At 44.4% G+C, this 23789-nt stretch overlaps 1 long non-coding RNA gene across 1 annotated transcript in view; it reads right to left on the bottom strand.

Moving 5' to 3' along the window:
- LOC141103288 (uncharacterized) overlaps positions 1 to 23789 on the bottom strand; it is a 178716-nt gene that overhangs the window by 75549 nt on the left and 79378 nt on the right. The window lies entirely within an intron of this gene.

Genomic DNA, 23789 nt, shown 5'->3' with positions numbered 1-23789 from the left:
AGATGTGCTGAAAAAGGCCCAGACAGCTGAGTTTTGGGGAGTGGGCTGGGAGATAACAGCTGCAGAATGTGGAATAGGGTGGCTGCTCTCTACTCTTTCTTGATGTCGGCCTCCTTGGGGTTGTTCAGTTTCCTCCTCTGCTCTATCTGGCACCCAAGTCGCATCAGTGACCTCATCATCATCATCTCTATCTCCTCCATCTTCATCATTATCACTAAAGACAACTTGGCAATATGCTGCGGCTTGGGGAACATGAATGTCAATTTGTCTACCAGTGTTCCTCCCACTTTCTAGGCTCATGTTCCTGTCATCCTCAACCTCAGAACCAACATCTGAATCCAGTAATGGCTGGGCATCGTCAAGGAGCAAGTGGCTGACGCTGTGGTCAAATAACTCAGCTGACAGGAACAGATGTGGACAAGGAGGCAGGTTTATCCACTTTGGCAACTGCAGGGGACTGCACACTTGTCTCTGCTTGCGTGACAGAGGATGAGGAGGATGAGGAAGGTTTAGTAAGCCAGTGCACCACCTCCTCTGCATGCTGTGGCTGGATAGTACCGACAAACTCACTAAACAGAGGAAATGATGCCCTGCCTGAGGACTGACCACCACGTCCACCTTTGCCTGTGGACACATTTGTTGCTGGCCCCCTTACAGTGCCAAGGGAACATCTGCCTCTCCTTGTTGTCCTCCCAGACATTATTGGGAGGGAGGGGTCGGTGCTTATAAGAAAATGTAAAGAAGAAGTGGAAATCCGTACAGGGATGTACTTTAATCAATGTAAAAAGGTGTTTGGTGCATTTGAGTATTCACACTACACAGACACACTCCACGGATACACTATAATATACTGCAATATAATGCGCCAAACGTACAGTGATGCACAGAACTATATGGCGTTAAACTGGCAGTAATGCACACAAAACTCTATGTTGTTAAACTGGCAGTAACGCACACAAAACTATATGGCGTTAAACTGGCAGTAACGCACACAAAAGTAAATGGTGTTAAACTGGCAGTAAAGCACACAGAACTATACGACGTTAAACTGGCAGTAAAGCACACAAGACTATATGGCATTAAACTGGCAGTAACTCACACAGAACTATACGGTGTTAAACTGTCAGTAAGGCACACAGAACTATATGGCGTTAAACTGGCAGTAATGCACACAGAACTACATGAAGTTAAACTGGCAGTAACGCACACAGAACTACATGACCTTAAACTGGTAGTAACGCACACTGAAGTAAATGGCGTTAAACTGGCAGTAACGTACAAAACTATATGGCGTTAAACTGGCAGTAATGCACACAGAACTCTATGGCGTTAAACTGGCAGTAACACACACAAAACTATATGGCGTTAAACTGGCAGTAACGCACACAAAACTATATGGCGTTAAACTGGCAGTAACGTGCACAAGACTATATGGCGTTAAACTGGCAGTAGCGCACACAGAACTATACAGCGTTAAACTGTCAGTAAGGCACACAGAACTATATGGCATTAAACTGGCAGTAACGCACACAAAACTATATGGCGTTAAACTGGCAGTAACGCACACAGAACTATATGGCGTTAAACTGGTAGTAACGCACACTGAAGTAAATGACGTTAAACTGGCAGTAACGTACAAAACTATATGGCGTTAAACTGGCAGTAACGCACACAGAATTATATGGCGTTAAACTGACAGCAACACACACAAAGCTATATGGTGTTAAAACTGGCAGTAACGCACACAGAAATATATGGAGTTAAACTGCCAGTAATGCACACAGAAGTAAATGGCGTTAAACTGGCAGTAATGCACAAAACTATATGGTGTTAATCTGGCAGTAACGCACACAGAATTATATGGCGTTAAACTGGCAGTAACGCACACAAAACTATATGGCGTTAATCTGGCAGTAACGCACACAGAACTATATGGCGTTAAACTGGCAGTAACGCACACAAAACTATATGACGTTAAACTGCCAGTAATGCACACAGAACTATATGGCGTTAAACTGGCAGTAACGCACACAAAACTATATGGCGTTAAATTGCCAGTAACGCACACAGAAGTAAATGGCGTTAAACTGGCAGTAACGCACAAAACTATATGGCGTTAATCTGGCAGTAACGTACACAAAACTATATGGCGTTAAACTGGCAGTAACGCACACAGAAGTAAATGACGTTAAACTGGCAGTAACACACACAAAACTATATGGCATTAAACTGGCAGTAACGCACACAGAACTATATGGCGTTAAACTGCCAGTAACGCACACAGAAATAAATGGCATTAAACTGGCAGTAACGCACAAAACTATATGGCGTTAATCTGGCAGTAACGCACACAGAACTATATGGCGTTAAACTGGCAGTAACGCACACAAAACTATATGACGTTAAACTGCCAGTAATGCACACAGAACTATATGGCATTAAACTGGCAGTAACGCACACAAAACTATATGGCGTTAAACTGGCAGTAACGCACACAGAACTATATGGCGTTAAACTGGTAGTAACGCACACTGAAGTAAATGACGTTAAACTGGCAGTAACGTACAAAACTATATGGCGTTAAACTGGCAGTAACGCACACAGAATTATATGGCGTTAAACTGACAGCAACACACACAAAGCTATATGGTGTTAAAACTGGCAGTAACGCACACAGAAATATATGGAGTTAAACTGCCAGTAATGCACACAGAAGTAAATGGCGTTAAACTGGCAGTAATGCACAAAACTATATGGTGTTAATCTGGCAGTAACGCACACAGAATTATATGGCGTTAAACTGGCAGTAACGCACACAAAACTATATGGCGTTAATCTGGCAGTAACGCACACAGAACTATATGGCGTTAAACTGGCAGTAACGCACACAAAACTATATGACGTTAAACTGCCAGTAATGCACACAGAACTATATGGCGTTAAACTGGCAGTAACGCACACAAAACTATATGGCGTTAAATTGCCAGTAACGCACACAGAAGTAAATGGCGTTAAACTGGCAGTAACGCACAAAACTATATGGCGTTAATCTGGCAGTAACGTACACAAAACTATATGGCGTTAAACTGGCAGTAACGCACACAGAAGTAAATGACGTTAAACTGGCAGTAACACACACAAAACTATATGGCATTAAACTGGCAGTAACGCACACAGAACTATATGGCGTTAAACTGCCAGTAACGCACACAGAAATAAATGGCATTAAACTGGCAGTAACGCACAAAACTATATGGCGTTAATCTGGCAGTAACGCACACAGAACTATATGGCGTTAAACTGGCAGTAACGCACACAAAACTATATGACGTTAAACTGCCAGTAATGCACACAGAACTATATGGCGTTAAACTGGCAGTAACGCACACAAAACTATATGGCGTTAAATTGCCAGTAACGCACAAAACTATATGGCGTTAAACTGGCAGTAACGCACACAGAATTATATGACGTTAAACTGACAGCAACACACACAAAACTATATGGTGTTAAAACTGGCAGTAACGCACACAGAAATATATGGAGTTAAACTGCCAGTAATGCACACAGAAGTAAATGGCGTTAAACTGGCAGTAATGCACAAAACTATATGGCGTTAATCTGGCAGTAACGCACACAGAATTATATGGCGTTAAACTGGCAGTAACGCACACAAAACTATATGGCGTTAATCTGGCAGTAACGCACACAGAACTATATGGCGTTAAACTGGCAGTAACGCACACAAAACTATATGACGTTAAACTGCCAGTAATGCACACAGAACTATATGGCGTTAAACTGGCAGTAACGCACACAAAACTATATGGCGTTAAATTGCCAGTAACGCACACAGAAGTAAATGGCGTTAAACTGGCAGTAACGCACAAAACTATATGGCGTTAATCTGGCAGTAACGTACACAAAACTATATGGCGTTAAACTGGCAGTAACGCACACAGAAGTAAATGACGTTAAACTGGCAGTAACACACACAAAACTATATGGCATTAAACTGGCAGTAACGCACACAGAACTATATGGCGTTAAACTGCCAGTAACGCACACAGAAATAAATGGCATTAAACTGGCAGTAACGCACAAAACTATATGGCGTTAATCTGGCAGTAACGCACCCAGAACTATATGGCGTTAAACTGGCAGTAACGCACACAAAACTATATGACGTTAAACTGCCAGTAATGCACACAGAACTATATGGCGTTAAACTGGCAGTAACGCACACAAAACTATATGGCGTTAAATTGCCAATAACGCACACAGAAGTAAATGGCGTTAAACTGGCAGTAACGCACAAAACTATATGGCGTTAATCTGGCAGTAACGTACACAAAACTATATGGCGTTAAACTGGCAGTAACGCACACAGAAGTAAATGACGTTAAACTGGCAGTAACGCACAAAACTATATGGCGTTAATCTGGCAGTAACGTACACAAAACTATATGGCGTTAAACTGGCAGTAACGCACACAGAAGTAAATGACGTTAAACTGGCAGTAACACACACAAAACTATATGGCATTAAACTGGCAGTAACGCACACAGAACTATATGGCGTTAAACTGCCAGTAACGCACACAGAAATAAATGGCATTAAACTGGCAGTAACGCACAAAACTATATGGCGTTAATCTGGCAGTAACGCACACAGAACTATATGGCGTTAAACTGGCAGTAACGCACACAAAACTATATGACGTTAAACTGCCAGTAATGCACACAGAACTATATGGCGTTAAACTGGCAGTAACGCACACAAAACTATATGGCGTTAAATTGCCAGTAACGCACACAGAAGTAAATGGCGTTAAACTGGCAGTAACGCACAAAACTATATGGCGTTAATCTGGCAGTAACGTACACAAAACTATATGGCGTTAAACTGGCAGTAACGCACACAGAAGTAAATGACGTTAAACTGGCAGTAACACACACAAAACTATATGGCATTAAACTGGCAGTAACGCACACAGAACTATATGGCGTTAAACTGCCAGTAACGCACACAGAAATAAATGGCATTAAACTGGCAGTAACGCACAAAACTATATGGCGTTAATCTGGCAGTAATGCACACAGAACTATATGGCGTTAAACTGGCAGTAACGCACACAAAACTATATGGCGTTAAACTGCCAGTAACGCACACAGAACTATATGGCGTTAAACTGGCAGTAACGCACACAAAACTATATGGCGTTAAACTGCCAGTAACGCACACAGAAGTAAATGGCGTTAAACTGGCAGTAACGCACAAAACTATATGGCGTTAATCTGGCAGTAACGCACACAAAACTATATGGTGTTAAACTGGCAGTAACGCACACAGAAGTAAATGACGTTAAACTGGCAGTAACACACTCAAAACTATATGGCGTTAAACTGGTAGTAACGCACACAAAACTATATGGTGTTAAACTGGCAGTAACGCACACAGAAGTAAATGGCGTTAAACTGGCAGTAACACAATTAAACTGTCACTACACTGACTCTATCTGAACTGTCCCTACTCTAGCTATACACTGATGTAAAGATTACTGACACTGTCTCACTACACTGCACTGAAACTATCTGAGCTGTCCCTACTCTACACTAATGTATGTATGAATGACACGGTCTCACTACACTACAGTGAAACTATCTGAGCGGTCTCTACTCCCTACTAGCTGCACACTATGCAAAGCTGAATGATGGTCCTCCTCACTACACTCTATCCCTAGACTGACACAAAACTAATATTCTACACTGCCAATTAAAGCAAAATAGCACAGTATATCACACTAACTAATAGCACTGAACAGAGCCCTGTTCTATCTCTCTCCACACCAAAATTACACTAAAAATGGCTGCCATTGAAAGAATACTTTTATAGTGTGGGGCGGGAATGAGCCATGATTGGATAAAGTCATGATGACAGTGTCCAATCATAGCTCTGACAGTGCTCTGTGCCCTGATTGGCTGAAGCATTCACTGCTTCAGCCAATCAGGGCTTGCAATGCACTGTTCAGCGCCACAATGCATTGTGGTCAGTTTGGGGGGCTGAACAAACGGTCGAATGACCCGTTTATTCAGCTGTTCGTCAAATGTCCGAACAGCGAAAGTTCGGCCCGAACTTATGCTCAAGCCGAACCGTTCGCCCATCCCTACTAAAAACTATAACTAAGTTCATTTGGCAGAACCGGAAACCGAGAATTCAATTCTTGATATCAAGGAAAGATAAAACGCAAGGCAGACTAATGCCCTGTACACACGGTCGGACCTTGATCAGACATTCCGACAACAAAATCCATGGATTTTTTCAGACGGATGTTGGCTCAAACTTGTCTTGCATACACACAGTCACACAAAGTTGTCGGGAAATCCGATCGTTCTGAACGCGGTGACGTAAAACACGTACGTCGGGACTGTAAACAGGGCAGTAGCCAATAGCTTTCATCTCTTAATTTATTCTGAGCATGCGTGGCACTTTGAAAAGAGAGAGGGGGAGGGGAATTATGGGACTTTAAATGAGGCGATGAATGTGTAGGTTCATCTGCCTCCATCCCTAGTACTGTATATATTAAAGTAAAGTGGGACTTTAATTGAAGCATAACTGCAAAATAAATATGCAAGGATATGTCTGATAGTTCTTTGTCTACATACAAGATTGGGGGTAAAAAATGTAGCAATTGTAAAAAATGATAACCATAGTAGTTAAATAACTTATATTTCATATATATACACACATATAATACAACATAGTCCATGGGTAATGGATATATTGACATGAGGTACACAGTAACAATAATGGTTAGATAACTTGTATTTCATATATGTACACGCATTCATTACAACATAGTCTATGGGTAATAGGCATATTGACATGAGGTACATATTTAAGGAAAATAACATAGATCTTAAATTAATTAAGGAATAAAATATTGTAAATGGGATAACTAAATCCAGGGAGACTTCAGACATATGCTTGCAAGTGGTAGCATGTAAGTGCTCTACGCATTTTGTGGAGTAACATCCACTCATCAGGAGCAATTCAAAGGGTAAAATATCTATAAAAGGACAAATGAATAGAGGGGGTCAGCCAGGATAGCACAGAAGCAAAGAGGGGAAGAAGAAGAAAATAACTTCCCCAAATATTCTTACCTATAACAGGACTGGTAATAGAAGGTAAAATGTAAACAATTGAGGGCACCATATGACATGAGTCTCCACCGGAGCTGAGGCAAAAGTATCTAAAAGTATTCTATTCCTTAATTAATTTAAGATCTATGTTATTTTCCTTAAATATGTACCTCATGTCAATATGCCTATTACCCATAGACTATGTTGTAATGAATGCGTGTACATATATGAAATACAAGTTATCTAACCATTATTGTTACTGTGTACCTCATGTCAATATATCCATTACCCATGGACTATGTTGTATTATATGTGTGTATATATATGAAATATAAGTTATTTAACTACTATGGTTATCATTTTTTACAATTGCTACATTTTTTACTCCCAATCTTGTATGTAGACAAGGAACTATCAGACATATCCTTGCATATTTATTTTGCAGTTATGCTTCAATTAAAGTCCCACTTTGCTTTAATATATGCGTGGCACTTTGTGCGTCGGATTTGTGTACACACGATCGGAATTTACGACAACGGATTTTGTTGTCGGAAAATTTTATAGCAAGCTCTCAAACTTTGTGTGTCGGAAATTCCGATGGAAAATGTGTGATGGAGCCCACACACGGTCGGAATTTCCGACAACAAGATCCTATCACACATTTTCCGTCGGAAAATCCGACCGTGTGTACAGGGCATTATGGTACCAGACTTTAAAAAATACTACAATGCTGTGTTACTATAACGAGTAATACAATGGGCAAAAGAGAAAAATGAAAAAAGATGGGTAAAAATTGAGAATACAATGAGTGATACATGGTTGGGTAGGATTATATGGATCCCACCTCAATTTAGAGCACTGGGTGAGAATACACATGCAATGACACAAAATGTACTTAGAATTTGGGATCTAATACACAAACAAGGTAAATGGAAATATAACTCACCGTTAATTTCACTGAAAGAAACTAATTATTTTACACCGGGAAAAGGTAAATTGTTTGGAGAATGAATAAAAGATAAAAATGTACAACTAAAGGATATAATAGAAAAGGGGAAAATATGCATATTTCAAGAATTAAAACACAAAACAGATTTGATGGTGATTAAAGAATGGCGGTACCTCCAGTTGAAGCATTTTGTTACAACTTTGCCACAACCAATAAGATCAGTGGAAGACCTAATGCCTTTGGAGAGACTGTGTATAGCACCAAACACAAGAAACGGTATATCTCGAATCTATAAAATTTTAATGGCAATAGAGGGGCTGGATGTCCCGCCATACATAAGAAAATGGAAAAAAGAATTGGGAACACGAGGGAATAAACAAAAATAGGAAAAATATTGAGATTGGTACAAAGCTCTGTGGTAGACACTAATACAGCTGAAATGAACTATAAATGTCTTACAGGATGGTACATAACCCCAGATAAAGCATGCAAATACCAAACAGGGAAACTACCATACATTTGGCGAGGATACAAAGTAGTGGGAACGAAGGTCCACAAATGGTGGGACTGTCCAAAAAAAAAAAAACTATTGTAAAGAGATCCTACAACTGCCACAGTGTTTCAAGTTCTGTTTCAGAAGGGGGATATATATATGGCCAAAAGGGATCTCGGCACCCGGGAGCAGCTCAATTAGGCAATAATAAGGACGGTGTGGTGGAAGGACGTCTGCCTTCTTTTTATCAAAGATGTCTAGGAATTCCAGGTAAGCCACTGGTACATTTTGGTCCACACTGGATGTTGGTTGAACTGTCAGACAGCTGGTAAATTCCCTGGATTCAGGAACAAAGCAATGCTGTCGGCAACAGGAAGAGGTGAGGAGAACTTCCTCCTTGAACCAACTGATCAGGGGGTTATGCGCCTGTAGCCATGGGATTCTCAAAATGACCAGGAACATGGGAGAGCTCAGGACATCGAAGCTTATAAACTCTTGGTGGCCTGAGGCAGTTGAGGTGAAGATAGGTGCTGTTTCTTGCATCAAAGGGCCAGGAAATGGGCAGTGAGCCATCAGCCAGATGAATTGTCAGTCTTTACGTCTTGTGATAGAGGGGAATAGCGAGTTTCTTTGCCAGGGTCAAATCGACGAAGCAGCTACATGCCCCAAAATCAATTTTTGCCCGAAGCTGGATTTCCTCTCCTGCCACCTGCAACGAGACAGGGAGAATGATGGGGAAGACCCAGAGACATGGAAGTATACTGGATTGTGTGAATTTGACTTACTGGGTCTTATGGGGCAGTTACGTATGAAATGTCCAGTTTCCTCACAATAAAGAAAAGGTTCGCCTGCCGCCGACTAAGTCTCTCATCTGGAGTCAGCACTGGACAGACCAAGCCGATCTGCATAGGTTCAATTTCAGATATGGATGCTGCAGGAGGCATAGGTGCTGGTACAGGTGGGGCTTTAGGCAGCATCTAGGTAGGTCGGAAGTTCTGGGAATGTTTGGACCGGCGTTCCCCCAGGCATCTGTCAAGCTGTATAGCCAATTGAATGAGACTCTCTAAGGTAGTGGGGGTCTCCACTCTGGCCAACTCATCTTTGAGGGTTTCAGACAATCCCAGTCGGTACTGATATTTTAGGGCTGTCTCATTCCACCCTGTGTCTGTGGACCACTTGCGGAACTCCACTGTGTAGTCTTCCACAGGGCGCCGCCCCTGCTGTAGGGTATGCAGAGTAGCTTCAGCGGTGGCCAGACACTGGGGGTCATCATATAGCTGTGCCATGGTTTCAAAAGTCCACAGAGTTTATGACTGGACTCTTCTGCTCCAAAATGCCATGGGCCCATTCTTGGGGTTCATCCATCAGTAATGAAATGATGAACCCTAATTTCACGGTATCAATGGAAAAAGTTTGTGGTTGCAGAGCCAGGTACAGCAAGCAAGCGTTTTTGAAAGATCTGAATTTCTTCCGATCCCCAGCAAATCGTTCAGGCTTTGACACTCGTGGTTCTGGAAGGGGTACCACCACGGTATGAGAAGCTGCAGTGCGTTCTTGGTCAGTGCGACAGTGGCAGAGCTGATAGGGGATGGGCCTTGATCTGCGGGAGCGGGTATCACGATAAGTGTTGCAGATGACCCTCTAATTGGAAGTAACCTTCCTGAAGTCTTTGTACAGCCTGGGTGAGAGTTGCTGACATAAGGCTTTTAGCGGGGAAGCACCTTCGTCGACCTCTGACATGGCTGGTTTATACTGTCATGTACCAGGTATGAGGCCAAGATGCTGGGGGGGCTCCCCTGGCAATTGAGTGCAGTACACCTCTGAAGGTGGTACAGGGACTGCGGTGCCCACAGAAGCACGGGTTGCCTGTTAGCTGGATGCTGGTAGCCAGGAGTTGCTGAAACAGGCAGGATACGCTGTAAGGTAGGTGTGCTTGGATGGCCCTGGAAGCGTGAGGCAGTAGAGTAGGTAGTCCTTAATAGCCAAAGCAATGTCTGTTCTGTGCAAGGGATGAGAAAGGAGGGTGTCGTTAAGGCACCATAAACGATCGACTTGTCGCGGTATTAGGGATTCCAGTGAGGTGAGGACGGCATTGTGATCTGTCCATAAGTATGGTAGGATAGTGGATGAAAGGAGGGCTGGAGAGGTCTCGATGGATATCAGTATGTGGTCTATAAGAGAGAATATTTTGTGGGGGTGGGATTAGTGAGTAAATTGTCACCTTGCAGGGTTGGCTTCTTGCCAGGAGTCAAGAAGGGAGTGTTGTTGTAGCAGTTGCTGAAAGGTGAGTTTCTTGGGGCTAAAGGAGGGTGAAAAAGGTGATTTATCCAGAATGGGGTAAATCACCTGGTTGGAGTCTCCACCAACCTTTCATGTATCTTCATTGATGTACCAATGCCACAATTAGAGCTCAGGTTTGCTGCTATAATGGGTTTGAGGGGAAACCTGCAGGTTTGAAATTCACAGTGTTGGTGAATTAATGCAGGGATTCAGCAGGCCAAAGTTTTTGAAAAATAGAAAAAAAACTGCGCATGTGAAAGATACTTGAATAATATATATAGCTGCACCACTGACATGAGATACAAAAAGTTTTTGAGCATAATGCACAGCATGACCTTTGAAGTATAGCCAGAAGAATAAGATGGAAGAAAACGAGGTGGTAAAGAGGCGGCACATAGCCTTCGTGTCAGTGTATTGGAAGCTGCAAAAGGAGTAATTTAGGTAACTGTACATTAACCACTTCAGCCCCGGAAGGATTTGCCCCCTTCCTGACCAGAGCACTTTTTGCGATTTGGCACTGCATCGCTTTAACTGACAATTGTGCGGTCGTGTGATGTTGTACCCAAACAAAATTAATGTCCTTTTTTTTCCACAAATAGAGCTTTCTTTTGGTGGTATTTGATCGCCTCTGCAGTTTTTATTTTTTGTGCTATAAACAAAAAAAGAGCGACAATTTTGAAAAAAAAACACATTATTTTTTACTTTTTGCTATAACTATCCCCCAAAAATATATATAAAAAAATTTTTTTTCCTTCAGTTTAGGCCGATATGTATTCTTCTACATATTTTTGGTAAAAAAAATCGCAATAAGCGTATATTGATTGGTTTGCGCAAAATTTATAGTGTCTACAAAATAGAGGGTAGTTTTATGGCATTTTTATTATTAATTTTTTTTTAATTAGTAATGGCTGCGATCTGCGGTTTTTATCATGACTTGCGACATTATGGCGGACACATCGGACAATTTTGACACATTTTTGGGACCATTGACATCGATACAGCGATCAGTGCAATAAAAATGCATTGATTACTGTAAAAATGTCACTGGCAGTGAAGGGATTAACACTAGGGGGCCATCAAGGGGTTAACTGTGTTCCCTAATGTGTGTTCTAGCTGAAGGGGGAGGGTACTGACTCTGTATGAACAGATGACCTGTCATTTCTCCCCTCAGAGAACCGGGAGCTCTGTGTTTACACACAGAGCTCCCGGTTCTCGCAGTGTTACGAGCCCACCGGGCACTCACATCAGCTCTGGGGGCGAGCAGAACACGTGCAGGCCCCTAGTTGCCACTTTGGAGCCAACGTAACATAACGGCAATTCGCCTGCCCGTGCCATTCTGCCACAGTATAACTGCGGCGGCTGGTCGGCAAGCGGTTAAAAGAGAAGTGCAGGAATTAAAAATAAACATAAAAACTCACCTAGATGGCTGCAGCATCGATCTGATGCTGCCGCTGTCCCCTGTCCCCTGCTGGCTCTACACTGAGAACTGAATGATCAAAGACCGCTGATCTCTCAGTTCTCGGGTCAGCCACTGCTATCTGCTCTGTCCCTCCAGTGCTCACTGTGCTCACTGTGGAAGGGGCGGGGATGGCTGGCTTAGGATCTCGGCTGCATGCTGAGAGACTGAGCCAGCTGCTAGTCAGATATCTGGGCAGATCCCAACATTATTGTTGGGATCCCTGCAGAACCTATACTGGCCCTGTGACATTAGCCCACAATGAGCTTTAGCTCGCTGTTGGCTGAATCTGGTCCACAAGAGTGCAGACCCACAGGAGAAGTATGGCCAAAAGAGCTTTGGCCATACTTCTTTAATTTTGATGGCTAGCTCTTTAACCCCCTTGTTAGTTTTTTTCTGTTTTTATTAGTTTCTCTTTTTTGTCTTTCACTTTATTTTATGGTTGATTTCTGGTTTGTGGGACGCTTCAATAGTAAATATTTTTTGTGGGGCAAGACTTCACTTTTAAAAAATGGGATTTTGTTTCAGGGGATCATTATTTTGGGGCTCTCATTTATTTAAATTATTTGTGTAATTTCAATGTTGCTCCCAAAGCCGCATGAAAAGAACCTCTCCCTGTTGTTTGGTATTATTTTTTTATTAGCATTGGTACATGTCCCCAATGGCAGTGCCCAACTTTCCATGCCTTTTTTGACAGTAGTTTGCTTATTAGCCAAAGAAATAACCAGAAGTTACTAACAAGATTTTCCATCTATAGACTTCAATTGATTTCATCTTTAGGGCTTGGTTCACACATCAGCATGCATAAACATGCAAGAAAAATGGATGCACATTGTGTTGACATGTATTTCTATGTGCACCTGCAATGTTTTACCATGAGTTTTACTGGCTAATTCCTCCTCTATTTCCTCCTGGTACAGCATCCCAATTTTGTTTTTTGGACTTTGGAGAGGCATTTTATTGGCAAATGTGATGTTTAGTGCAACAGCCCTGATCATAGTGATTGTGTTAACTATAAAGGAGGAAAAAGATGAGGAGATTGGGGAAAGCCAAAAGGCGCTACTGGGTACTTACATTTCTTACACAACGTGAGAATAATGGCAGTTTTGCCAGGATTTTCAACTTCACACTGATAAATTATTTGCTTTTACATGGAAAGGTAAGTCTGCAAATGTATGTAAACTATGTGGTTTACAATTTCTTTCCCCGTTATTTATGTAATGCAGGGGTTGTTACCAAAGTTATCAGGCTAAGTAATGTGCTCTTTCTTAAGTAAGGGTTTGGCTCCCTCTAGTGACCACTAAAACTTTGTCAGGACCTTTTCTCTATTTTAGAAGCAAACAGTTATGCATTGTGGGATTGGTAGTTTGATGAGGAAGTAACTCATGTTGTCAAATCAGTCTGGGAACTACTGACCCACAATGCTCAGTTCACAAACCCACAATGCCAAGTCACAGAACAGCCTGCTGGGTAAGCAAATAAAAGGACAGGTGTGGTGGGCTTTCGCTCTCTCCGGATGCCATTCAACAACCAGCAGGGAGAGCTGGTGTGTGTGACAATAAAGACTGCTGCCTACACAGCGCAGAGCTGGATCGCCAGCCTCTGAGGGACTTCAGGATACAGCCCTGCGAGTCCAGCAAGCAGATCAGTGTGCAGTGTCAGGACATCTTGAAGTTTTCCTGCATCCCAGCCATCCAGAGGAGCGGTACAGCATGGCGGCGCCATCTTTCATCAGACTGAGACATCAAGAGGAGAGCCTGGACGGAGCCTCACAGCCTCAGGGTCTATTGTGGTGAGAGGGCATCTGCCCATTTCAGTAAAGTGCACTATTGTGATGAGTGAGTTATTTACAGGCTGCTGGTGAGACTTGTAGTCCCACAGAAGTGATCCTACCTATTCGCAGGCCACATACAGCTGAACTCTAGGGTCTGCTCTTCCCTGTGCTATAAAGTCAGTACTGTATTACACTCACAGATAAGGAGGAAGTTTTACAAGGGCCATATATGTTCAGTTACAACTACCAGCGCTTCATTTATTCTACGGTTCGCTTTCTATCTGCTTCCCTGTTGGATTACACTACTGCAGTTCAAAAACACGGGCTAGGTGAAGATATCTGAAGACAAGGAACTTTTATCATCTCTTACAAAGTGACACAGTTCTACTAGGAAGTTGGGACATTGAATTACAACCTAGGGGGAGCCCCTTTAGTAAAAGATAGATATTGCATCGTGTCATTACATGTGTTTCACATTACCTTGTAATTTGGTGTGTGCACGTAGTGGGGGCTTCAGTGGGAAAGTGTTGAATATAGGTCCTTGAGAATATTGAGCATTTGTCCTACTGTACCCCCATCTATCTTTGTTCTCTATTTTAAATACACAGTCTTCATATCCATACTAATTGTTATCAACTGTCATTTATTGTTTGCATTTAATCACACTGTTCTTTATGTTTAATACCCACTTTAGTAAACTTTCTGGGTGGTTAATTAATATTCTGTGTGAGTCTCTATTACTACTACAGCTGGTGAAGTGACGGGATCCAGAGTTATGGTAAATATATTTTGTGGTTCATCCTTACTGTGTTTCTCTCTATTGCTGGGTCCCACACTAATATTACCAAGCAGGTGTGCCAGAGGGGTTGAGCCAGTTCTTGGGGTTGAGAGGCAGGGTGCAGAATCAAAATGTTCATCAGCAGCTCCTTCGGGGGTAGTGCTACACGTGGGGGCTCGTCCGGGATATCTGCTACTCTGCAATCAAACCCCTCCCCCCTAGACAGCACCCCTATTAGCACCAGAATGGATCCCACCACTGTGATTCAGTGGTGCAAAACAGAAGGCGCCCCGCTCAGAAGCGAGTGTGGCAATTGAGCTCCCTGGAGAGGGTTGGGAGGAAGAACAAATCAGTCAAGTTGTGAAGGCGCTGTCCCCAGACAGAAAGGCATGGGTGATTGTTGTCAGGCCAGATCATGGGACCTCTAGCACTCATGCTCTGTTGGAATGGAGAATGGGGTACCTGAAAACTTCAAGGGCACAAATGTGCAACTGGCCAATAATTTTGCACAATACATCCAAAGGTTCCAGACGGGGGTCCTATCAGCTCCACTCAAGCTGAGTCAGCTACAGGGACAGCTCCCTCCCAGTCAGCACTGGCCATGATTGAGTACTTTACAGCCATAGGAGACTTTGTGTCAAAATGCCAGAAGAGCAATCCAAGCTGAGGATTTTCTCTGGAAATCAGTCTGTGCCAAATGGAGAGGAAGAGTTTGAGGTTTGGCTAGACCAGGCCATGCAGGCCCTAGATGAGTGTGATCTGCCAGAGGCCCAAAAGAAGCAATGCATCAGTGAGAGTTTGCGAGGAGCCATGGCTGAGGCCATTAGGAACTTGAGATTTAGTAACACAACCTGTATAGCTTATGATTACCTGACCATGTTACAGGAGGAGTTCGGGCAGCCTGAGAAAGCAGCTGACCTGATCTATCAATTTGAACATACCCTTCAACATCAAAGTGAACGCCTGTCGGAATAAATCACATGGCTGGATAGGATGCTATACCAGATTGTGTTAAAAAAAGGGATGATGCCTCCGCTATAGATCAGGCCAGAATACAGCAAATCCTAAAGGGAGCTCTACGCTATGACCCAGCCTGGCTTCAGCCAGGACCTCTGTGGGTGTTATGTCCATGAAATACCCGGATCTCATTAAAGTAGTGAGAGAAGAAGAGGCCTTATTTGATGACAAGCAAGCAGCTGCTTGTCCAGTCTCTACATCATTAGTTGAAGTCAGGTCTGTGGGGTCTATGGAGCAGAACTCTGAAATAGCCACCCTGAAATCTCAGATGGCACAAGTAATGGAGATGATGACTTTATTGATAGCGAAAATCACCAAGACAACCCAGAAAGGTGTCAGAGAGACAAGAGTACCACAGACTCCATATAATACCTTGGGCCAGAGGTCAATGAGTAATGAAGTTTGCTTCAACTGCAGAGGGACCGGACATTATCGACGAGTGTGCCCAAGCCCGGCAAAGCCTGAGGCACAGTGCCAAAAGCCGGCGGAAAACTACACAGGGCCTCGGTGAAGGAGTCAACCGGGTGCCCTGTTACATCAGCTAGCTCCAAAAACCCCAATGACTCAAAGAGACCACGGTGGAAGTCAAAACCCTCACAGAGGACTCCCGTTGTTGCTTCTGAGCGACCCAGTGCTCCACTCCTTTTGACCCGGACTACCCGGCGTTGGAGAGTCATTGCACACCAGACTCCCAGAGCTCAACAGAGGATTGAGCCGGATCAGAACCTCCCCAAGAAAGGAAGGCAAATACAAGACACTGAACAGGCTAAGCCTGCCACTCCCCCTAAATTCCCTCCAAAATTAGTGGGGCCTTCTCCCGATGTCCCCATCCAGGTGGAGGGAATCTACACCAAGGCCCTCCTGGATACTGGGCTCAAGTGACCCTCCTCTACAGAGACTTTTATGACAAGCACCTCAAACACCTTCCAATACAGAAGTTGGAAGAGTTAGAGATATGGGGTATTGGGACTTAGTGTCAGGTCACCTGAGACCAGGTGACAGATGCACTCCGTAGGAGTCAGGAGTGCACCGCTAAGGTAGTGGACCCTAGGACTGACTGCTGTGGGTTAAACCCTGGGAGGTTCAGGAAGCAGGTCTACTAGATCACTAACACAGATTCCAGTGGGAGCTAGAGCATAGATTCCCCAGGGCGCAGAGTCTAAGAGCCAGAAGGTGTTCACCAGAGCCTCTAGTGGTGAGCTGCAGTCTGGCTCCAGGTCGCGGCCCCCAGGGTCTCATAGCTCATGCTCACGGTAGACTACAGGAGACAGAGGAAGGAAGCAGCAGGCTGTAACAACAAGGATAGTAAGGGGATAAGCCAAAGTCAGGGCGACTAGCAGACAAGGACAACAGAGTACATGCCAAAGGTTCAGGGTCACAGGCAAACAGGGATAGTCGGGGACACGCCAAAAGGTCAGGGTCACGAGCAGACAGGAATAGTCGAGAATGCGCCAAGGTCGGTAACAGAGACAAACGTAGAGCACACGGCAAGCAGGAAACAGGAAGCCAAACACACAATGGATACACAATGGTTGATCAGCACTGCTGGCTTGCAGTGCACAGGTTAATATAGGGTTCCCTGATAGGGCCTGGGGTGGAGCCATGCTTAGAGGAGAGTTTATAAAAACAACCAGGTGAGATTGGCAGGCCTCTTAGTCTGAGTCTTAGTCTCATCTTAACACATGAGGAGAGGTAAGCAGACAGAGAAAGATTACTGCATAACCATGACACTCAGAACTTCCCCTATGATGGATACCTACCAGTCAAACTGATCTTTGAACCCTCTCTAGCTGGAAAGGCTGAAACTTTCGATACTTTGGGAGTGGTCTGTCCTCATCCACCAGGGGCCAGTAAAAGTTCTCTCATCATCGGGACTAATACTGACCTTATCAGAAGACTGTTAACAACTCCTGTCAGAGAACAGAGAACTTCAACTACAAGTGTGCACGCCATGCTGAGAAAAGCCTATCAGCGCCTAGTGCAAGAACAGAAGGCCCCAGCTGAAGGAGTAGGAAAGATCTGGCGCTTGGACCGGAGTGAGAAAGTGTTACAGCCCGGTGAGGTAGCTTGTTTGAGAGCATCCGTCAAGCTGAGTTGGAAGCAACCAGGCCCTTTCATTGTCCTTGAAGCGGACGGTCAGAAAGAAGACATGGGGTGGGAGATAATTCCTGAAGTGGTCTCAACTAAGGCCTTACAGAGAAGTCACAGGAAAATCTTGGTTAGTGTTCGTAACACAACAGCCTCACCTGTGAAGATACCAGCTCGGATGTTGCTAGGAAAAGCAAACCCGGCCACCCCGGTCTCACTGTGCGATTTGGTGAGGGGAGAGAAAGATGAAATCCCTATAGAGGCGTTCTATCCAAAGAATACTCCTCTCTCACCTGCCTGGAAGGAAAGGGCCAAGACTCAGCTTCTAAGATGGCGGGCTGCATTCTCCAAGAGCGAGTTTGACCAATATACCACCCCAAGGATAGAAGATGCCTTACAGAGCCTGTCAGGGGCGAAATGGTTTAGTGTGCTGGATTTGAAGAGCGGGTACTACCAAATCCCCATGCATCCTGAAGATCCGGAAAAGACCGATTTCATTACCCCAGTAGGATTCTTTGAATTTGATCGCATGCCTTAAGGCCTATCTGGCGCCCTGGCCACCTTCCAAAGGTTGATGGAGAAGACTGTGGGTGACATGAACCTGATCGAGGTATTGGTGTACTTAGACAACATCATCGTGTTTGGCAAGACTTTGTAGGAGCATGAAGAGTGACTGGAAAAGGTCCTGAAGAGACTCCATGACGAAGGTTTGAAGCTCTCTATGGAAAAATGCCAGTTTTATCAACCTTCGGTCAACTACATTGGCCATATCATGTCTGCCGAGGGAGTAGCCACCGATCCTCACAAACTGGAAGCCGTCACCTCTTGGCCAAGACCCACTAATGCGATCGAGCTCAGGTCATTTCTGGGATTCTGCTCCTACTACCTGAGATTTGTCAAGGGATTTGCTAAAATAGCTCATCCACTCAATGAGCTATTGAAAAGTGAAGAGGAAAACTATGACCCAGATTCAGTTAAGCCTATAAGACCAGCTGGAGGGCCCAGGAAGCCCAAAGAGTCCATTCAGAAACAGTGGACCTACCAATGTGAAGAGGCTTTTAGACAGTTGAAGTGGGGCCTTACAACTGCTCCAGTCTTGGCCTATGCAGATCCAGCTAAGCCGTATGAACTGCATGTAGATGCCAGCCGAGATGGATTAGGCGGGGTGCTGTATTAAGAATATGATGGCACTTACGGCCTGTTGCCTATGTGAGTCGGAGTTTGGCACCCGCGGAGAAGAACTACCCCACACATGAGCTCGAGTTCCTGGCCTTAAAGTGGGCAGTAGTGGATAAACTGAGGGATTACCTATATGGAGCAGAGTTCGCAATTAAGACCGACAAGAATCCTTTCACATACCTACTCACTACCAACACTGAAGAAATGGCTGCACTCCAAGATCCATAAAAATTCTTATTTAATGAACGAACATCCCAAGTGTTACAAACAGTTCAAATGGTAGACGCGTTTCACACACTAACAGGTGCGCTTATTCATTACCTTAATGAATAAGCGCACCTGATAGTGTGTGAAACGCGTCTACCATTTGAACTGTTTGTAACACGTGGGATGTTCGTTCATTAAATAAGAATTTTGATGGACCTTGGAGTGCAGCCATTTCTTCAGTGTTGATCGTATGCGGAGGCGAGCCAAGGCGGGCACCCATGATATCATTAGGCTTCCTGTCTCACCTGGAGCAGCAAGTTCTTTTGTTTGGATATTTACCTACTCACTACCGCCAAGTTGGATGCCACAGGTCACAGATGGTTGGCTGCCCTATCAGGTTTTTCCTTCAGCCTGAAGTACCGGCCAGGGATCGGGAACAAGGATGCAGATGCTTTTCAAGAAGACCCTACTGTTCCTGAGACTCCCCAGAAGAATGGACTCAGCTGACCCCTGAGGGGGTGAGGGCCCTTTGTCAAGGAGCAGAACAGCAATGTAAAAGTGGAGCCAAGGCTGAAGAAATTGGAGTGTCAGCCGCTGGGGTGCCTCGATGCTATTGAACATCACTCAAGTCGGGGATGAAGGTCTGCCAAAGCTTTCCAAGAAGGACCTGTGAAGAGACCAGTTGGAAGATCCTCTCTGTATCCTGGCATTGAGGGCCTTGGAGAGCCAGCAACCTGACCTGCTCCTCACTAACTCTCCCAAGGAAGCCTGCTTGCTGCACAAGGAGTGGGATCAGTTGCAGCTGCAACAAGGGGTGGTCTACCGAAGGGGCCCCTCTGATGATCCAGAGGAAAACTGGCAGTTATTCCTACCAGAAAAGCATTGGGAGACAGTGTTAATTGCTCTACATGAGTGGGGGAAGATGGTAGTTGCGCTGTGATGAAGGGGGGGAAGCTACAAAGATGACTAAAGTGGCAAAGTGAACTAAAAAAGAAATGGGCCAAAGCACGAATGGATCCTACATGCTAAAAGAACATGGTAAGGATGCAGTGCAGTGCAACGTAGCTGATCAACATGACTATAATGTTACAGGCAGACAAAGCCTAATATATAAAGGTAATTGTGAAACAGTGACTGCTTGAATATAGCAAAGCAAAACTGCATATACTAACACAAATAGGATAAATAATGACACAATGCAAAAAAATATATAATGCAAGAAAAATACAAGTGGGCTAGTGCCCCATTAGCAAAGACGTGCCAAATCCTGGTGGACTACAAGTGACAAATCCCTAGGACAAACATGAATATTAGTTCTATCATCCAGTCCAAAAACAAAAACTCGTGATGAGAAACACAAAACAATTCCAATCGTGAAGGGAAGGGGGATCTTCAGTGAGGACACCTCCGTGTTTGCAAGCCGCTTACCTTACAGCTGTAAGGTGTACAGCTTTCATGAAGTGAGTGTGGGCATCAATCCACGAGCGCCGAGCTCGTATGCCTCCAGGGGTATCACCAGTCTGGAATCTGTCCCCGTGCCTGGACACTGGAATTTGTCCCCGTGCCTCTATCCTCAGTGTTCGTCAGGTAGAGTAGTGATGTACAGTGTGAGGGGGTGCTCCTGAGGATTGGAGCACGGGACGCTGCCACAGACAAACAACAGGAGACAAGCTTGGCGCTCGTAGTTTGTACACACTGCAGCATTGTTTTAAATGTAAGTTGATTGGACTTGTTTTATCAAATAAATATACCTTTTATATGGGATCACGCTATGTGCGTCTCTTTCCCCCTCCCACTGTACATCACTACTCTACCTGACGAACACTGAGGAGAGAGGCACGGGGACAAATTCCAGTTTCCAGGCACGGGGACAGATTCCAGATTGGTGATACCCCTGGAGGCTTACGAGCTTGGCGCTCGTGGATTGATGCCCACACTCACTTCATGAAAGCTGTACACCTTACAGCTGTAAGGTAAGCGGCTTGCAAACACGGAGGTGTCCTCACTGAAGACCCCCCTTCCCTTCACGATTGGAATTGTTTTGTGTTTCTCATCACGAGTTTTTGTTTTTGGACTGGATGATAGAACTAATATTCATGTTTGTCCTAGGGATTTGTCACTTGTAGTCCACCAGGATTTGGCACGTTTTTGCTAATGGTGCACTAGCCCACATGTATTTTTCTTGCATTATATATTTTTTTGCATTGTGTCATTATTTATCCTATTTGTGTTAGTATATGCAGTTTTGCTTTGCTATATTCAAGCAGTCACTGTTTCACAATTACCTTTATATATTAGGCTTTGTCTGCCTGTAACATTATAGTCATGTTGATCAGCTACGTTGCACTGCACTGCATCCTTACCATGTTCTTTTAGCATGTAGGATCCATTCATGCTTTGGCCCGTTTTTTTTTTAGTTCACTTTGCCACTTTAGTCATCTTTGTAGCTCCCCCCCCCTTCATCACAGCGCAACTACCATCTTCCCCCACTTTTGTCTCATTTGTCCTGCTTTGGATCAGTACTTAGGTGTTGCAGCAGTGTCCTTTTAGCGTAGCCCTCCCCCCCGACAGCGCAGGAGTTTCCACTTTCAAATTGCTCTACATGACCATCATGGCCATTTAGGGTCCGAGAGGACTTTCCAACTAGTGAGGAATCCAGGTGTACCTGGGAAACACAAATTGGCTGATCGCTGAAAGTCACAGCCCTATGTTTTCTGCAAACAAATCCCAGGACTGACAGTGTACCAGATTCGGCCAGAGGGATGCACAGGCCCACTAAAGACTTGGAATCGCAATCATCTTTTGCCTCTGTCAGAGGCAGTTCATGCACCACCGCAGCAAGATTCACGTCCACATCCACCACCCCTCAGAGATCCCGACCAGCGACTAGATATCAGTCTGTGCCTCTTGCTTAAGAAAATGAGGACAGCGAGGATGAAGAGGTGGGAATAGACTGGTTGTGGACATCTCACATGTAGAGATTGCTACCACCTCTTTTCCTCATCCCACAGTGACAGACAGTGGAATTTTCCGACCAGAGGCCCCTGAGTCTGTGCCTAAAGATAGATCTCCAGGAGATCTGGAAGACCTCCAAACTTCCCTGATGAGAACAGCCTCTGAGGGTTCTTCTTCATTCATTGATGCCGAAATACAGGAAGTTGAAGTGGATGATGAGGAGGAAGAATGGTCGTGGATAAAGACGATACCAGTTTGCCTTTAACACCAGAACCTAAAGAACAGAGAGCAAAGACAATTATTCACCCACCCAAGAGACTAACCTTTGACACCCTGGGTGAATGCTCCGAGGAGATTTGTCTTACTTCAAAAAGGACTCCTGAAGTACCTGGTCCTTCCACCGCTGAGTTGGTAGAGGACAACACCATCTCACCCCCTGGCACATCTATACGGGACACTTCGGTGTCAGTAGCAAGTGGACAGAACAGTCTCCCTTCTTGTGATAATTGGTGGGAGGCTCCTCTGTCAGTTCTGTGTCATTGTATGAACAATTTGAATTTGAACTCTTCTTATGATAATGCAACTTGTTTATTGTCATGTGTGCATTAACCTATTTTTTCCCCGCTTCTATATAAAAGCATGTAACAGGTCACAAACTTTTACTGTCTTTGGGGACCAAAGATTTCAAGTGGGGGGAGTGTGTAATGCAGGGGTTGTTATCAAAGTTATCAGGCTAAGTAATGTGTGGTTTCTTAAGTAAGGGTTTGGCTCCCTCTAGTGACCACTAAAACTTTGTCAGGACCTTTTCTCTATTTAGAAGCAGTTATGCGTTGTGGGATTGGTAGTTTGATGAGAAAGTAACCCATGTTGTCAAATCAGTCTGGGAACTACTGATCCACAATGCCCAGTTCATAAAGCCACAATGCCAAGTCACAGAACAGCCTGCTGGGTAAGCAGATAAAAGGACAGGCGTGGCGGGCTTTCGCTCTCTCAACAGCCAGCAGGGAGAGCTGGTGTGTGTGACAATAAACATTGCGGCCTGCGCGGAGCGGGATGGCCAGCCTCTGAGGGACTTCAGGATACAGCCCTGCGAGTCCAGCAAGTGGATCGGTGTGCAGTGTCAGGACATCTGGAAGTTTTCCTGCATCCCAGCCATCCCGAGGAGCCATCTTTCATCAGACTGAGGCATCAAGAGGAGAGTCTGGATGGAGCCTCACAGCCTCTGGGTCTACTGTGGTGAGAGGGCATCTGCCCATTTCAGTAAAGTCATTATTGTGATGAGTGAGTTATTTACAGACTGCTGGTGAGACTTGTAGTCCCACAGAAGTGATCCTACCTATTCACAGGCCACATACAGTTGAACTCTAGGGTCTGCTCTTCCCTGTGCTATAAAGTTGGTACTGTATTACACAGATAAGGAGGAAGTGTTACAAGTGCCATATATGTTCAGTTACAAATACCAGTGCTTCAT

Source organism: Aquarana catesbeiana, linkage group LG07 (genome assembly GCF_042186555.1).
Source record: "Aquarana catesbeiana isolate 2022-GZ linkage group LG07, ASM4218655v1, whole genome shotgun sequence".
NCBI lineage: Eukaryota > Metazoa > Chordata > Amphibia > Anura > Ranidae > Aquarana > Aquarana catesbeiana.
Note: the sequence above shows the minus strand (reverse complement) of the source record. Positions and strands in the feature narration are given on the sequence as shown.